The sequence below is a fragment of the Helianthus annuus genome, chromosome 14 (genome assembly GCF_002127325.2).
Source record: "Helianthus annuus cultivar XRQ/B chromosome 14, HanXRQr2.0-SUNRISE, whole genome shotgun sequence".
Classification (NCBI taxonomy): Eukaryota; Viridiplantae; Streptophyta; class Magnoliopsida; order Asterales; family Asteraceae; genus Helianthus; species Helianthus annuus.
Window position 1 is genome coordinate 74,651,199 of NC_035446.2, and position 6,301 is coordinate 74,657,499.

Consider the following 6,301-nt stretch of genomic DNA (forward strand, 5'->3'; position numbering starts at 1 on the left):
TCATAAAAGTTCTTATAAGTCCATTGAAGAGTCCAAAACAGCCCAGTGTTTGCAAATGCTGCACATGGATTTGTTTGGCCCAGTTCAAGTCATGAGCCTTAAAAGGAAAAGATATTGTTTGGTTATTGTTGATGACTTTTCTAGGTTTACATGGACTTTCTTTTTACACTCTAAAGATGAGACTGCATGCATTTTGCAAGACTTTGTGACACAGGTTGAAAAGCAATTTGACCTTCCAGTAAAAAGCTTCAGGAGTGACAATGGCACAGAATTTAAAAATAAGGAGTTGGATGCCTTCTGTATGAAGAAAGGGATTGTAAGGCAGTACAGCATCCCTAGAACACCAGAGCAAAATGGGGTTGTTGAAAGAAAAAACAGAACTCTGATTGAGGCTACCAGAACTATGCTTGCAGATTCAGGTTTGCCATTAACTTTCTGGGCAGAGGCAGTAAACACTGCTTGCTATGTCCAGAACAGAGTTTTAATAAACCCCAGGCACAAAAAGACTGCTTATGAAATTCTGTATAAAATCAAACCACTGATCTCATACTTCAAGGTATTTGGCTGTCCATGCTTTATTTTGAACTTAAAAGATTCCATTTCAAAATTTGCAGCCAAAATTGATTGTGGTTATCATCTGGGATACTCAGCCACTGCCAAGGCCTACAAAGTGTTCAATACACGGACCAAGGCAGTGGAAGAGACTTTGAGTGTAAAGTTTAATGAACTTTCTTCAATGAAAATCCCAGCAAATCCTGCTGATCTATTTGATCTTGAAAAGTTTACTTTTGAAAATACTGCTGTCAAGACTAATAGTGCAGGTCCAATAGAGGATACAACAACAGACTATGGGTATGAAATCATCATCCCTCAAAGGTCTGCCACAAAGGGAAAAGCACCAGTTGTTCAAAACAGCTGCCAAAGCTCAACCACTGCTACCTCAACAATTGTTGACCAAAGTAGCCCATCCACCACTGCTTCCACATCCTCAAACACTGCTGACAAAAGTCCTCAAACAGTGGATAAAAGTCAGCAGTGGTCCACTTCATTACCTCCTATTCCACCACCTTTTGAAGCCACTGCTGGGTCATCAAAGTCACCAGCAGTGGTTAGCTTAGATGATACACATTTGCAGCCTTCACCAACAAATGCCATCATCCCATACCAAGGAGATTTAATCTTCTTGAGATCTCATCCACCTGATCAAATCATTGGCAACATCAATGAAGGGGTGCTCACAAGAAGCCAAACCCAAAACATTTGTCTTTTTGCTGGTTTTCTATCACTCCATCAGCCAGTCAAGTACCAAGAGGCACTAAAAGACAATAGCTGGGTAGAAGCCATGCAAGAGGAGCTCCAACAGTTTAAAAGACAACAAGTATGGGAGCTTGTACCACTGCCAGAAGAGGTTAGTCCCATTGGCACAAAGTGGGTCTTCAAGAACAAAACAGATGAAAGGGGCATTGTTGTCAAGAACAAAGCCAGGCTTGTGGTTCAAGGTTACAGACAGGAAGAGGGGATTGATTATGATGAAACATTCGCCCCTGTTGCAAGATTGGAAGCTATTAGACTGTTCCTGGCCTTTGCTGTCAACCACAACATGAAGGTGTTTCAGATGGATATCAAAAGTGCTTTCCTCTATGGTACATTGCATGAAGAGGTGTATGTATGTCAACCTCCAGGTTTTGAGGATCCATTTTTATCCTGCTCATGTCTACAGGCTAAACAAAGCCTTGTATGGCTTGAAACAAGCACCAAGGGCCTGGTATGAAACTCTTTCCAACTTTCTACTCTCAAATGGTTTCAAAAGAGGTACCATTGATAAAACACTGTTTCTTAAATGGAGAGGGAAAGATTTAATGATTGTCCAAATTTATGTGGATGACATTATTTTTGGAAGCACATGTACCAAAATGTGTGAAGAGTTTAGAGAGCTCATGACAGCTGAGTTTGAAATGAGTGCAATGGGTGAGCTGCAATGCTTTCTTGGTCTCCAAGTACAGCAATTGCAAAATGGAACTTTCATTCATCAAAGCAAATATGCTAAAGAACTTTTAACCAAATTTGATATGAATGATTGTAAACCATGCAGCACACCCATGGCAACAAATAAGCTGGTCATGTCTGATGAAAAGGATGAGCTGATTGACCAAACACTTTATAGAAGCATGATTGGTCTTTATTGTACCTAACTGCATCTAGGCCAGACATCATGTTTGCAACATGTGTCTGTGCAAGAAGTCAATCAGCTCCCAGAAAATCAAATCTCATTGCTGTAAAAAGGATTCTCAGATACATAAAAGGTGCTCCCACACTTGGTATCTGGTATCCAGCTAATGGGAATATCAAGCTTTCAGGTTTTTCAGAAAGTGACTTTGCTGGATGTCACACCACAAGGAAGTCCACTTCAGGAGGGTGCCAGTTTCTAGGTGATTGCTTAGTTACTTGGCAAAGCAAAAAGCAAGCAGCAGTTTCAACATCCACTGCTGAGGCTGAATACATTGCTGCTGCAAGCTGTACAGCCCAACTCCTGTGGCTTCAAAATCAGTTACTGGATTTTGGTATCACTGCCTTAAAGACACCACTCATGTTGGACAGCCAGGCAGCAGAAAATATCATCAAAAATCCAGTTTCCCACTCTACCACAAAGCACATCGACATCAGACATCACTTTGTGAGGGATTGCTATGAAAAAGGTTTGATTTCTCTGCATCATGTCCCAACTAAAGACCAGCTGGCAGATGTGCTCACAAAAGCACTTGATACAGCCACTTTTGAAAGTCTGGTCTCTAGGATTGGGATGCTAAACATGGAATAACAAGCAACATCTTGTTTTTCTATGAATAAAAGCAACAAAATGTTTTCAGAAAATCAAAAATCCATCCTTGAAAATAGCTAAAAATGAAAATTTCATTAAAATCCTTAAAAGTCTGCCATAACCACCGATTGTTCAAAAGTCTGCTCTACTTCAAAAAGCCTGCCCACTGCTGAAAGGCAACCTCTGTTCTCTCATTTCTTGATAACCTCTGTTGCACAAAAGCAGTGTCTTATCCACTGATATGCTATCCACTGATAGTGAAAATCATCCACTGCTTCCTTACCACTGCCTTCATCAGTTGCTTTCATCAAAGTACTGTCCTTCATTTTTCACCAGGGGTTATCACGTGGGCAGTACATAGCAGTCAGACCTTTTGTAACGGCTGCCACGTCAGCATTCACTCTCTTCCCTATAAACTCCCCCACTCACCACCAAAACAGGGTTTTACTGTCGAATTGAATTCTTAAAAATTCTCTTCTCAAAGCAGTTTTTCTTCTCATTTCTCACAAATTTCTTCGATCATTCGTTCCAAAAATGACAAAATCGAAGCCATCTGCAAAACCCTCATCCAAATCATCATCGAAAACAGCCTCTCAAAAGGCAACTTCCACTGAAATTCCATTCAAATCATCTCACAATCTCCTGGGTCTTCTCACAAAACCAGGAACCACCAATGTTTTCGATTCCATTATTTCCATCATGGCAAAATCAAAGTACAAAACTTTGTTCACCGCCGATGCACCAATCTATTTGGCGACCCAAAGGGAGTTTTGGAAGAATGCAACCCTTGAAAAACAAGGAGACATTGCAACCACCATACACTCTTCTATAAAGGGTAAAAAGGTCCAAATCACGCCACAATCCATCTCCGAAGTCTTTCAACTCGAGGATCAGGCAGGTAAAACTTCCTTCACTAAAAACGAGTTGCACATTGACTTCATTGAACGAGGGTATGAAGCCACAATGATGAAGAAACTTACCTTAGAAAAAGGTTATTTTCCTCCTGCAACCAGATTCCTATTTCATACCCTCCTACTATGTGTTTCAAACAAAACCACTTCTTTTAATGAGATCCCTATAAAGATTCAAAATCTGGGATATGCAATTCTTCAAGAAGAAAATTTTAACTATTCTCGGGAAATCTTTAAAGATTTGGTTAATAATGTTGAAACCAAATCATTCTTACTGTTTCCAAGGTTTTTAAGTTACTATTTTGCAAAGAAATTCAGTAAGGATGATTTAGCTTTAATAAACCAAGGTGAGATAACTGTAATAAACTGCCTAACATCTGAAACTTTTTCACGAATGTTAGCACCTTGCAAAACACAAGCAGGGGTGCCTGAGCAGAATTTAGCAGCTACCACTGCTCCTCAGGTATCTGCTGCTGAGCCTACTGCTCTAGGTGATCAAAGCAGCAGACCAACTGTTTGAAACCCATACCTACCAATCCCAAAAGGCTATACAAAAAGAAAAATCAAAAACCCCCTAAACCAATCAAAATGGCATCTCTGGAGGATGAGATACCAGAGTTAATGCTTGTGACAACACAAATGTCACAAGAAACCACTGCTGCTTCTTCCTCACAGTAGTTGGTACAAATATCTCAACCCATAACCATAACTCCTCCTGCTTCTTCACAAAAAGAACAGGTTGTACACAAAGGGCCACCACATTATGATGCTCTGGATACACTCGTTTCCATCATCCACAGCTCAATGCCCGAGGCAAATCCGCTTTCTACACCCACCATCACATCCACAATTCCACCAAAAACACAACTTCTGTTGGATGCAATTGATTTGAACCAGGCATTACCCAGTCCTTCTCAATCACCTGTTAATGAGAATATGCCTCAACAAATGACTGAACCTGCTGTATCATTCATTGCTAACCCACCAACACAACCTGAGGAGGTTACACCCATTGAGTTACAAGTAACTCTTTGTGGTAATCCAAGTGAAGCAGCCACTACAACTGTTGAACCCACTGGTTTACAGTTGGACAGTGGTTATATCAATAAGTCTTCCTTAGAGGCAATTCCTTTTATAACACCTCTGCCAACCACCAGTGGATTTATTTATCCTACTGGCAACATCAAAAGGTTGTCAAGTGTTGAAGGAAGAAGACCCCAGTACCAAGAAAAAGGGGCATCAGTGGTTAATGTTTGGAGTACACTCCCTACTTCAACCACTGATAAAACCACTGATAGTGGGAAATCAGATGATCCCATTAAGTTGGGTGTTGGTTTAAAGTACCAGAAATTGACGGCTCGTGTTGAGAAACTTGATAACTCTGTTGCAGAACTCAAAGATATGCTACAACAGTTGTTACAAGTACAAAAGGTACAATCCACTGCTGTTCCATCTCCAGCACCTGCTCCACAACAGGCATCTGCTACCAAAGAGCTCTGGAATCTATTTCAACCTTTTCTCTATCAACAAGCAAAAATAGCAGATCAGCAACATGAAAAACATGTTCAACAACTGCGAAATGCAATGGAGTCAAGATTCAAAAACACCCAGGCAGATCTAAAGGCTCTCAAATCTCAGATCCTGCATACCACTGGCACTGCTCCTCCACCAGTTTTCTTCATTGATAAACTTCCCGAAGATAATGCCAAAAAGGGGGAGAAAATTCAGGAATGGGGAAGAAAGGGAATAGAGGATGGCCTCTACATTGCACCAGAAAATTCAAATATGACCAAAAAGATCCCTCTGCCAGATGGAAGCAAGAAAATTGATGTGACCACAAATGCACTTGCAGAAGCAGTTGCATGTGTAAAAAGGGATAGAGAGGCCAAAAGGAAAGCCAGGGTTGATTATCCGGATCAGGGTACTTCAGGATCAAGAGATGATAAAAATCTTATTGATGAAAAGAAGAAGCTCTTGTCACAATACCAAAACCAGTTCCTCTTTCTTCAGTTCCAATGCACAAGCCCTTACCTCCTGTAGGTGTTCAATTTCCTCTTGAACTAGAAGCTGTTAGAGAAGAAATAAAATCTTTTTATTATGAGGATGACCCTGCCAAAAGGAGTTTGCCATCAATAAAAGGATATCCCTGGCCTAAAAATGTTGATGAGTACTTGAAAATCAAGGCCAAGCAAGCAGAGGATATCTCAAAGAAAAACACTCAAGGGAAGTCTGACAAAGAAATTTCTAGAAACTATCAATATCTGCTCACACAAGTCAGCTCCCTTGAACGATTTGCAAAAAATGTCAGTCAACAAATTTCAGAAAGAGCAGCTGAAACTTTGAAGAAATACTACATTGAAAGCATCATGGCTCACAAGAAGTACAAAGGAGAGAGATACATATACAAAGAGTGGACTGTTCCTGAGCTTGAAGATGAAGCAGCAAGAATTCAAGACATGATGTTGGTGCAGTCATCTGTCGACTACGTCTCATGTCGAGTCTCAGTCACGGTGCGGATCTGATCGGAGATGACATCACGAGTGACATCACCCATGTGACATCACAAGTGATG